Source organism: Dunckerocampus dactyliophorus, unplaced genomic scaffold, assembly GCF_027744805.1.
Source record: "Dunckerocampus dactyliophorus isolate RoL2022-P2 unplaced genomic scaffold, RoL_Ddac_1.1 HiC_scaffold_23, whole genome shotgun sequence".
Taxonomy (NCBI): Eukaryota; Metazoa; Chordata; class Actinopteri; order Syngnathiformes; family Syngnathidae; genus Dunckerocampus; species Dunckerocampus dactyliophorus.
This window is the reverse complement of record NW_026559859.1, coordinates 255,694-265,012: the sequence shown is the minus strand read 5'-3', so window position 1 is coordinate 265,012 and position 9,319 is coordinate 255,694. Positions and strand designations below refer to the sequence as shown.

Below are 9,319 nucleotides of genomic sequence, written 5' to 3'. Positions count from 1 at the left end.
CAGGCTGGCTGTGGCTGCGACCGGTGGCACAAAACAGCCAGAAAAACCATACGAGCAGCAAAGTGTGCACACACATCCGAGACCGTTTGCAGAAGCGCAGTTTGACCAGTGTCGTCTTTAAAAGGAAAGTTTTCAGAGAGCTTTCCGGCTTACGGCCATACTACCCTGAGAACGCCCGATCTCGTCAGATCTCGGAAGCTAAGCAGGGGCGGGCCTGGTTAGTACTTGGATGGGAGACCGCCTGGGAATACCAGGTGCTGTAAGCTTTTTAGGCTCTTGGCTTTCAGCAGAGGGCGCTGTTTCCCACTTCTTGGAAAACGCCATCACTTTGAATGGAGGAAGAGTATTTATTTTGCCCTCATGTGAGGAACATCCATCTACAGTGTTTTTCTCTCTGCTGTGAAGTTCAAACAGGCTTACAGGCTGGCTGTGGCTGCGACCGGTGGCACAAAACAGCCAGAAAAACCATACGAGCAGCAAAGTGTGCACACACATCCGAGACCGTTTGCAGAAGCGCAGTTTGACCAGTGTCGTCTTTAAAAGGAAAGTTTTCAGAGAGCTTTCCGGCTTACGGCCATACTACCCTGAGAACGCCCGATCTCGTCCGATCTCGGAAGCTAAGCAGGGGCGGGCCTGGTGAGTACTTGGATGGGAGACCGCCTGGGAATACCAGGTGCTGTAAGCTTTTTAGGCTCTTGGCTTTCAGCAGAGGGCGCTGTTTCCCACTTCTTGGAAAACGCCATCACTTTGAATGGAGGAAGAGTATTTATTTTGCCCTCATGTGAGGAACATCCATCTACAGTGTTTTTCTCTCTGCTGTGAAGTTCAAACAGGCTTACAGGCTGGCTGTGGCTGCGACCGGTGGCACAAAACAGCCAGAAAAACCATACGAGCAGCAAAGTGTGCACACACATCCGAGACCGTTTGCAGAAGCGCAGTTTGACCAGTGTCGTCTTTAAAAGGAAAGTTTTCAGAGAGCTTTCCGGCTTACGGCCATACTACCCTGAGAACGCCCGATCTCGTCCGATCTCGGAAGCTAAGCAGGGGCGGGCCTGGTTAGTACTTGGATGGGAGACCGCCTGGGAATACCAGGTGCTGTAAGCTTTTTAGGCTCTTGGCTTTCAGCAGAGGGCGCTGTTTCCCACTTCTTGGAAAACGCCATCACTTTGAATGGAGGAAGAGTATTTATTTTGCCCTCATGTGAGGAACATCCATCTACAGTGTTTTTCTCTCTGCTGTGAAGTTCAAACAGGCTTACAGGCTGGCTGTGGCTGCGACCGGTGGCACAAAACAGCCAGAAAAACCATACGAGCAGCAAAGTGTGCACACACATCCGAGACCGTTTGCAGAAGCGCAGTTTGACCAGTGTCGTCTTTAAAAGGAAAGTTTTCAGAGAGCTTTCCGGCTTACGGCCATACTACCCTGAGAACGCCCGATCTCGTCCGATCTCGGAAGCTAAGCAGGGGCGGGCCTGGTGAGTACTTGGATGGGAGACCGCCTGGGAATACCAGGTGCTGTAAGCTTTTTAGGCTCTTGGCTTTCAGCAGAGGGCGCTGTTTCCCACTTCTTGGAAAACGCCGTCACTTTGAATGGAGGAAGAGTATTTATTTTGCCCTCATGTGAGGAACATCCATCTACAGTGTTTTTCTCTCTGCTGTGAAGTTCAAACAGGCTTACAGGCTGGCTGTGGCTGCGACCGGTGGCACAAAACAGCCAGAAAAACCATACGAGCAGCAAAGTGTGCACACACATCCGAGACCGTTTGCAGAAGCGCAGTTTGACCAGTGTCGTCTTTAAAAGGAAAGTTTTCAGAGAGCTTTCCGGCTTACGGCCATACTACCCTGAGAACGCCCGATCTCGTCCGATCTCGGAAGCTAAGCAGGGGCGGGCCTGGTTAGTACTTGGATGGGAGACCGCCTGGGAATACCAGGTGCTGAAAGCTTTTTAGGCTCTTGGCTTTCAGCAGAGGGCGCTGTTTCCCACCTCTTGGAAAACGCCATCACTTTGAATGGAGGAAGAGTATTTATTTTGCCCTCATGGGAGGAACATCCATCTACAGTGTTTTTCTCTCTGCTGTGAAGTTCAAACAGGCTTACAGGCTGGCTGTGGCTGCGACCGGTGGCACAAAACAGCCAGAAAAACCATACGAGCAGCAAAGTGTGCACACACATCCGAGACCGTTTGCAGAAGCGCAGTTTGACCAGTGTCGTCTTTAAAAGGAAAGTTTTCAGAGAGCTTTCCGGCTTACGGCCATACTACCCTGAGAACGCCCGATCTCGTCCGATCTCGGAAGCTAAGCAGGGGCGGGCCTGGTGAGTACTTGGATGGGAGACCGCCTGGGAATACCAGGTGCTGTAAGCTTTTTAGGCTCTTGGCTTTCAGCAGAGGGCGCTGTTTCCCACTTCTTGGAAAACGCCGTCACTTTGAATGGAGGAAGAGTATTTATTTTGCCCTCATGTGAGGAACATCCATCTACAGTGTTTTTCTCTCTGCTGTGAAGTTCAAACAGGCTTACAGGCTGGCTGTGGCTGCGACCGGTGGCACAAAACAGCCAGAAAAACCATACGAGCAGCAAAGTGTGCACACACATCCGAGACCGTTTGCAGAAGCGCAGTTTGACCAGTGTCGTCTTTAAAAGGAAAGTTTTCAGAGAGCTTTCCGGCTTACGGCCATACTACCCTGAGAACGCCCGATCTCGTCCGATCTCGGAAGCTAAGCAGGGGCGGGCCTGGTTAGTACTTGGATGGGAGACCGCCTGGGAATACCAGGTGCTGAAAGCTTTTTAGGCTCTTGGCTTTCAGCAGAGGGCGCTGTTTCCCACCTCTTGGAAAACGCCATCACTTTGAATGGAGGAAGAGTATTTATTTTGCCCTCATGGGAGGAACATCCATCTACAGTGTTTTTCTCTCTGCTGTGAAGTTCAAACAGGCTTACAGGCTGGCTGTGGCTGCGACCGGTGGCACAAAACAGCCAGAAAAACCATACGAGCAGCAAAGTGTGCACACACATCCGAGACCGTTTGCAGAAGCGCAGTTTGACCAGTGTCGTCTTTAAAAGGAAAGTTTTCAGAGAGCTTTCCGGCTTACGGCCATACTACCCTGAGAACGCCCGATCTCGTCCGATCTCGGAAGCTAAGCAGGGGCGGGCCTGGTGAGTACTTGGATGGGAGACCGCCTGGGAATACCAGGTGCTGTAAGCTTTTTAGGCTCTTGGCTTTCAGCAGAGGGCGCTGTTTCCCACTTCTTGGAAAACGCCGTCACTTTGAATGGAGGAAGAGTATTTATTTTGCCCTCATGTGAGGAACATCCATCTACAGTGTTTTTCTCTCTGCTGTGAAGTTCAAACAGGCTTACAGGCTGGCTGTGGCTGCGACCGGTGGCACAAAACAGCCAGAAAAACCATACGAGCAGCAAAGTGTGCACACACATCCGAGACCGTTTGCAGAAGCGCAGTTTGACCAGTGTCGTCTTTAAAAGGAAAGTTTTCAGAGAGCTTTCCGGCTTACGGCCATACTACCCTGAGAACGCCCGATCTCGTCCGATCTCGGAAGCTAAGCAGGGGCGGGCCTGGTTAGTACTTGGATGGGAGACCGCCTGGGAATACCAGGTGCTGTAAGCTTTTTAGGCTCTTGGCTTTCAGCAGAGGGCGCTGTTTCCCACTTCTTGGAAAACGCCATCACTTTGAATGGAGGAAGAGTATTTATTTTGCCCTCATGGGAGGAACATCCATCTACAGTGTTTTTCTCTCTGCTGTGAAGTTCAAACAGGCTTACAGGCTGGCTGTGGCTGCGACCGGTGGCACAAAACAGCCAGAAAAACCATACGAGCAGCAAAGTGTGCACACACATCCGAGACCGTTTGCAGAAGCGCAGTTTGACCAGTGTCGTCTTTAAAAGGAAAGTTTTCAGAGAGCTTTCCGGCTTACGGCCATACTACCCTGAGAACGCCCGATCTCGTCCGATCTCGGAAGCTAAGCAGGGGCGGGCCTGGTGAGTACTTGGATGGGAGACCGCCTGGGAATACCAGGTGCTGTAAGCTTTTTAGGCTCTTGGCTTTCAGCAGAGGGCGCTGTTTCCCACTTCTTGGAAAACGCCATCACTTTGAATGGAGGAAGAGTATTTATTTTGCCCTCATGTGAGGAACATCCATCTACAGTGTTTTTCTCTCTGCTGTGAAGTTCAAACAGGCTTACAGGCTGGCTGTGGCTGCGACCGGTGGCACAAAACAGCCAGAAAAACCATACGAGCAGCAAAGTGTGCACACACATCCGAGACCGTTTGCAGAAGCGCAGTTTGACCAGTGTCGTCTTTAAAAGGAAAGTTTTCAGAGAGCTTTCCGGCTTACGGCCATACTACCCTGAGAACGCCCGATCTCGTCCGATCTCGGAAGCTAAGCAGGGGCGGGCCTGGTTAGTACTTGGATGGGAGACCGCCTGGGAATACCAGGTGCTGTAAGCTTTTTAGGCTCTTGGCTTTCAGCAGAGGGCGCTGTTTCCCACTTCTTGGAAAACGCCATCACTTTGAATGGAGGAAGAGTATTTATTTTGCCCTCATGTGAGGAACATCCATCTACAGTGTTTTTCTCTCTGCTGTGAAGTTCAAACAGGCTTACAGGCTGGCTGTGGCTGCGACCGGTGGCACAAAACAGCCAGAAAAACCATACGAGCAGCAAAGTGTGCACACACATCCGAGACCGTTTGCAGAAGCGCAGTTTGACCAGTGTCGTCTTTAAAAGGAAAGTTTTCAGAGAGCTTTCCGGCTTACGGCCATACTACCCTGAGAACGCCCGATCTCGTCCGATCTCGGAAGCTAAGCAGGGGCGGGCCTGGTGAGTACTTGGATGGGAGACCGCCTGGGAATACCAGGTGCTGTAAGCTTTTTAGGCTCTTGGCTTTCAGCAGAGGGCGCTGTTTCCCACTTCTTGGAAAACGCCGTCACTTTGAATGGAGGAAGAGTATTTATTTTGCCCTCATGTGAGGAACATCCATCTACAGTGTTTTTCTCTCTGCTGTGAAGTTCAAACAGGCTTACAGGCTGGCTGTGGCTGCGACCGGTGGCACAAAACAGCCAGAAAAACCATACGAGCAGCAAAGTGTGCACACACATCCGAGACCGTTTGCAGAAGCGCAGTTTGACCAGTGTCGTCTTTAAAAGGAAAGTTTTCAGAGAGCTTTCCGGCTTACGGCCATACTACCCTGAGAACGCCCGATCTCGTCCAATCTCGGAAGCTAAGCAGGGGCGGGCCTGGTTAGTACTTGGATGGGAGACCGCCTGGGAATACCAGGTGCTGAAAGCTTTTTAGGCTCTTGGCTTTCAGCAGAGGGCGCTGTTTCCCACCTCTTGGAAAACGCCATCACTTTGAATGGAGGAAGAGTATTTATTTTGCCCTCATGGGAGGAACATCCATCTACAGTGTTTTTCTCTCTGCTGTGAAGTTCAAACAGGCTTACAGGCTGGCTGTGGCTGCGACCGGTGGCACAAAACAGCCAGAAAAACCATACGAGCAGCAAAGTGTGCACACACATCCGAGACCGTTTGCAGAAGCGCAGTTTGACCAGTGTCGTCTTTAAAAGGAAAGTTTTCAGAGAGCTTTCCGGCTTACGGCCATACTACCCTGAGAACGCCCGATCTCGTCCGATCTCGGAAGCTAAGCAGGGGCGGGCCTGGTGAGTACTTGGATGGGAGACCGCCTGGGAATACCAGGTGCTGTAAGCTTTTTAGGCTCTTGGCTTTCAGCAGAGGGCGCTGTTTCCCACTTCTTGGAAAACGCCGTCACTTTGAATGGAGGAAGAGTATTTATTTTGCCCTCATGTGAGGAACATCCATCTACAGTGTTTTTCTCTCTGCTGTGAAGTTCAAACAGGCTTACAGGCTGGCTGTGGCTGCGACCGGTGGCACAAAACAGCCAGAAAAACCATACGAGCAGCAAAGTGTGCACACACATCCGAGACCGTTTGCAGAAGCGCAGTTTGACCAGTGTCGTCTTTAAAAGGAAAGTTTTCAGAGAGCTTTCCGGCTTACGGCCATACTACCCTGAGAACGCCCGATCTCGTCCGATCTCGGAAGCTAAGCAGGGGCGGGCCTGGTTAGTACTTGGATGGGAGACCGCCTGGGAATACCAGGTGCTGTAAGCTTTTTAGGCTCTTGGCTTTCAGCAGAGGGCGCTGTTTCCCACTTCTTGGAAAACGCCATCACTTTGAATGGAGGAAGAGTATTTATTTTGCCCTCATGGGAGGAACATCCATCTACAGTGTTTTTCTCTCTGCTGTGAAGTTCAAACAGGCTTACAGGCTGGCTGTGGCTGCGACCGGTGGCACAAAACAGCCAGAAAAACCATACGAGCAGCAAAGTGTGCACACACATCCGAGACCGTTTGCAGAAGCGCAGTTTGACCAGTGTCGTCTTTAAAAGGAAAGTTTTCAGAGAGCTTTCCGGCTTACGGCCATACTACCCTGAGAACGCCCGATCTCGTCCGATCTCGGAAGCTAAGCAGGGGCGGGCCTGGTGAGTACTTGGATGGGAGACCGCCTGGGAATACCAGGTGCTGTAAGCTTTTTAGGCTCTTGGCTTTCAGCAGAGGGCGCTGTTTCCCACTTCTTGGAAAACGCCGTCACTTTGAATGGAGGAAGAGTATTTATTTTGCCCTCATGTGAGGAACATCCATCTACAGTGTTTTTCTCTCTGCTGTGAAGTTCAAACAGGCTTACAGGCTGGCTGTGGCTGCGACCGGTGGCACAAAACAGCCAGAAAAACCATACGAGCAGCAAAGTGTGCACACACATCCGAGACCGTTTGCAGAAGCGCAGTTTGACCAGTGTCGTCTTTAAAAGGAAAGTTTTCAGAGAGCTTTCCGGCTTACGGCCATACTACCCTGAGAACGCCCGATCTCGTCCGATCTCGGAAGCTAAGCAGGGGCGGGCCTGGTTAGTACTTGGATGGGAGACCGCCTGGGAATACCAGGTGCTGAAAGCTTTTTAGGCTCTTGGCTTTCAGCAGAGGGCGCTGTTTCCCACCTCTTGGAAAACGCCATCACTTTGAATGGAGGAAGAGTATTTATTTTGCCCTCATGGGAGGAACATCCATCTACAGTGTTTTTCTCTCTGCTGTGAAGTTCAAACAGGCTTACAGGCTGGCTGTGGCTGCGACCGGTGGCACAAAACAGCCAGAAAAACCATACGAGCAGCAAAGTGTGCACACACATCCGAGACCGTTTGCAGAAGCGCAGTTTGACCAGTGTCGTCTTTAAAAGGAAAGTTTTCAGAGAGCTTTCCGGCTTACGGCCATACTACCCTGAGAACGCCCGATCTCGTCCGATCTCGGAAGCTAAGCAGGGGCGGGCCTGGTGAGTACTTGGATGGGAGACCGCCTGGGAATACCAGGTGCTGTAAGCTTTTTAGGCTCTTGGCTTTCAGCAGAGGGCGCTGTTTCCCACTTCTTGGAAAACGCCGTCACTTTGAATGGAGGAAGAGTATTTATTTTGCCCTCATGTGAGGAACATCCATCTACAGTGTTTTTCTCTCTGCTGTGAAGTTCAAACAGGCTTACAGGCTGGCTGTGGCTGCGACCGGTGGCACAAAACAGCCAGAAAAACCATACGAGCAGCAAAGTGTGCACACACATCCGAGACCGTTTGCAGAAGCGCAGTTTGACCAGTGTCGTCTTTAAAAGGAAAGTTTTCAGAGAGCTTTCCGGCTTACGGCCATACTACCCTGAGAACGCCCGATCTCGTCCGATCTCGGAAGCTAAGCAGGGGCGGGCCTGGTTAGTACTTGGATGGGAGACCGCCTGGGAATACCAGGTGCTGAAAGCTTTTTAGGCTCTTGGCTTTCAGCAGAGGGCGCTGTTTCCCACCTCTTGGAAAACGCCATCACTTTGAATGGAGGAAGAGTATTTATTTTGCCCTCATGGGAGGAACATCCATCTACAGTGTTTTTCTCTCTGCTGTGAAGTTCAAACAGGCTTACAGGCTGGCTGTGGCTGCGACCGGTGGCACAAAACAGCCAGAAAAACCATACGAGCAGCAAAGTGTGCACACACATCCGAGACCGTTTGCAGAAGCGCAGTTTGACCAGTGTCGTCTTTAAAAGGAAAGTTTTCAGAGAGCTTTCCGGCTTACGGCCATACTACCCTGAGAACGCCCGATCTCGTCCGATCTCGGAAGCTAAGCAGGGGCGGGCCTGGTGAGTACTTGGATGGGAGACCGCCTGGGAATACCAGGTGCTGTAAGCTTTTTAGGCTCTTGGCTTTCAGCAGAGGGCGCTGTTTCCCACTTCTTGGAAAACGCCGTCACTTTGAATGGAGGAAGAGTATTTATTTTGCCCTCATGTGAGGAACATCCATCTACAGTGTTTTTCTCTCTGCTGTGAAGTTCAAACAGGCTTACAGGCTGGCTGTGGCTGCGACCGGTGGCACAAAACAGCCAGAAAAACCATACGAGCAGCAAAGTGTGCACACACATCCGAGACCGTTTGCAGAAGCGCAGTTTGACCAGTGTCGTCTTTAAAAGGAAAGTTTTCAGAGAGCTTTCCGGCTTACGGCCATACTACCCTGAGAACGCCCGATCTCGTCCGATCTCGGAAGCTAAGCAGGGGCGGGCCTGGTTAGTACTTGGATGGGAGACCGCCTGGGAATACCAGGTGCTGTAAGCTTTTTAGGCTCTTGGCTTTCAGCAGAGGGCGCTGTTTCCCACTTCTTGGAAAACGCCATCACTTTGAATGGAGGAAGAGTATTTATTTTGCCCTCATGGGAGGAACATCCATCTACAGTGTTTTTCTCTCTGCTGTGAAGTTCAAACAGGCTTACAGGCTGGCTGTGGCTGCGACCGGTGGCACAAAACAGCCAGAAAAACCATACGAGCAGCAAAGTGTGCACACACATCCGAGACCGTTTGCAGAAGCGCAGTTTGACCAGTGTCGTCTTTAAAAGGAAAGTTTTCAGAGAGCTTTCCGGCTTACGGCCATACTACCCTGAGAACGCCCGATCTCGTCCGATCTCGGAAGCTAAGCAGGGGCGGGCCTGGTGAGTACTTGGATGGGAGACCGCCTGGGAATACCAGGTGCTGTAAGCTTTTTAGGCTCTTGGCTTTCAGCAGAGGGCGCTGTTTCCCACTTCTTGGAAAACGCCGTCACTTTGAATGGAGGAAGAGTATTTATTTTGCCCTCATGTGAGGAACATCCATCTACAGTGTTTTTCTCTCTGCTGTGAAGTTCAAACAGGCTTACAGGCTGGCTGTGGCTGCGACCGGTGGCACAAAACAGCCAGAAAAACCATACGAGCAGCAAAGTGTGCACACACATCCGAGACCGTTTGCAGAAGCGCAGT

General features: G+C 51.2%; 22 non-coding genes across 22 annotated transcripts; all 22 read left to right on the top strand.

The window, feature by feature from the left end:
* Positions 1-147: 147 nt before the first annotated feature.
* Positions 148-266, top strand: LOC129175566 (5S ribosomal RNA). The gene has a single exon (XR_008568515.1). It is a non-coding gene; the product is annotated as a 5S ribosomal RNA (ribosomal RNA).
* A 300-nt stretch (positions 267-566) lies between these two features.
* Positions 567-685, top strand: LOC129174834 (5S ribosomal RNA). The gene has a single exon (XR_008567809.1). It is a non-coding gene; the product is annotated as a 5S ribosomal RNA (ribosomal RNA).
* Positions 686-985: 300 nt separating this feature from the next.
* LOC129175433 (5S ribosomal RNA) lies at positions 986-1,104 on the top strand. The gene has a single exon (XR_008568387.1). It is a non-coding gene; the product is annotated as a 5S ribosomal RNA (ribosomal RNA).
* A 300-nt stretch (positions 1,105-1,404) lies between these two features.
* LOC129174833 (5S ribosomal RNA) lies at positions 1,405-1,523 on the top strand. The gene has a single exon (XR_008567808.1). It is a non-coding gene; the product is annotated as a 5S ribosomal RNA (ribosomal RNA).
* A 300-nt stretch (positions 1,524-1,823) lies between these two features.
* Positions 1,824-1,942, top strand: LOC129175111 (5S ribosomal RNA). Its single transcript, XR_008568081.1, has one exon. It is a non-coding gene; the product is annotated as a 5S ribosomal RNA (ribosomal RNA).
* A 300-nt stretch (positions 1,943-2,242) lies between these two features.
* On the top strand, positions 2,243-2,361 carry LOC129174832 (5S ribosomal RNA). Its single transcript, XR_008567807.1, has one exon. It is a non-coding gene; the product is annotated as a 5S ribosomal RNA (ribosomal RNA).
* Positions 2,362-2,661: 300 nt separating this feature from the next.
* LOC129175110 (5S ribosomal RNA) lies at positions 2,662-2,780 on the top strand. The gene has a single exon (XR_008568080.1). It is a non-coding gene; the product is annotated as a 5S ribosomal RNA (ribosomal RNA).
* A 300-nt stretch (positions 2,781-3,080) lies between these two features.
* LOC129174831 (5S ribosomal RNA) lies at positions 3,081-3,199 on the top strand. The gene has a single exon (XR_008567806.1). It is a non-coding gene; the product is annotated as a 5S ribosomal RNA (ribosomal RNA).
* Positions 3,200-3,499: 300 nt separating this feature from the next.
* On the top strand, positions 3,500-3,618 carry LOC129175432 (5S ribosomal RNA). Its single transcript, XR_008568386.1, has one exon. It is a non-coding gene; the product is annotated as a 5S ribosomal RNA (ribosomal RNA).
* A 300-nt stretch (positions 3,619-3,918) lies between these two features.
* On the top strand, positions 3,919-4,037 carry LOC129174830 (5S ribosomal RNA). The gene has a single exon (XR_008567805.1). It is a non-coding gene; the product is annotated as a 5S ribosomal RNA (ribosomal RNA).
* A 300-nt stretch (positions 4,038-4,337) lies between these two features.
* LOC129175431 (5S ribosomal RNA) lies at positions 4,338-4,456 on the top strand. Its single transcript, XR_008568385.1, has one exon. It is a non-coding gene; the product is annotated as a 5S ribosomal RNA (ribosomal RNA).
* Positions 4,457-4,756: 300 nt separating this feature from the next.
* On the top strand, positions 4,757-4,875 carry LOC129174827 (5S ribosomal RNA). The gene has a single exon (XR_008567803.1). It is a non-coding gene; the product is annotated as a 5S ribosomal RNA (ribosomal RNA).
* Positions 4,876-5,175: 300 nt separating this feature from the next.
* On the top strand, positions 5,176-5,294 carry LOC129175370 (5S ribosomal RNA). The gene has a single exon (XR_008568331.1). It is a non-coding gene; the product is annotated as a 5S ribosomal RNA (ribosomal RNA).
* Positions 5,295-5,594: 300 nt separating this feature from the next.
* LOC129174826 (5S ribosomal RNA) lies at positions 5,595-5,713 on the top strand. Its single transcript, XR_008567802.1, has one exon. It is a non-coding gene; the product is annotated as a 5S ribosomal RNA (ribosomal RNA).
* A 300-nt stretch (positions 5,714-6,013) lies between these two features.
* LOC129175430 (5S ribosomal RNA) lies at positions 6,014-6,132 on the top strand. The gene has a single exon (XR_008568384.1). It is a non-coding gene; the product is annotated as a 5S ribosomal RNA (ribosomal RNA).
* Positions 6,133-6,432: 300 nt separating this feature from the next.
* Positions 6,433-6,551, top strand: LOC129174825 (5S ribosomal RNA). Its single transcript, XR_008567801.1, has one exon. It is a non-coding gene; the product is annotated as a 5S ribosomal RNA (ribosomal RNA).
* Positions 6,552-6,851: 300 nt separating this feature from the next.
* LOC129175109 (5S ribosomal RNA) lies at positions 6,852-6,970 on the top strand. Its single transcript, XR_008568079.1, has one exon. It is a non-coding gene; the product is annotated as a 5S ribosomal RNA (ribosomal RNA).
* A 300-nt stretch (positions 6,971-7,270) lies between these two features.
* Positions 7,271-7,389, top strand: LOC129174824 (5S ribosomal RNA). Its single transcript, XR_008567800.1, has one exon. It is a non-coding gene; the product is annotated as a 5S ribosomal RNA (ribosomal RNA).
* A 300-nt stretch (positions 7,390-7,689) lies between these two features.
* Positions 7,690-7,808, top strand: LOC129175108 (5S ribosomal RNA). Its single transcript, XR_008568078.1, has one exon. It is a non-coding gene; the product is annotated as a 5S ribosomal RNA (ribosomal RNA).
* A 300-nt stretch (positions 7,809-8,108) lies between these two features.
* On the top strand, positions 8,109-8,227 carry LOC129174823 (5S ribosomal RNA). Its single transcript, XR_008567799.1, has one exon. It is a non-coding gene; the product is annotated as a 5S ribosomal RNA (ribosomal RNA).
* A 300-nt stretch (positions 8,228-8,527) lies between these two features.
* On the top strand, positions 8,528-8,646 carry LOC129175429 (5S ribosomal RNA). Its single transcript, XR_008568383.1, has one exon. It is a non-coding gene; the product is annotated as a 5S ribosomal RNA (ribosomal RNA).
* A 300-nt stretch (positions 8,647-8,946) lies between these two features.
* On the top strand, positions 8,947-9,065 carry LOC129174822 (5S ribosomal RNA). The gene has a single exon (XR_008567798.1). It is a non-coding gene; the product is annotated as a 5S ribosomal RNA (ribosomal RNA).
* Positions 9,066-9,319: the final 254 nt, after the last annotated feature.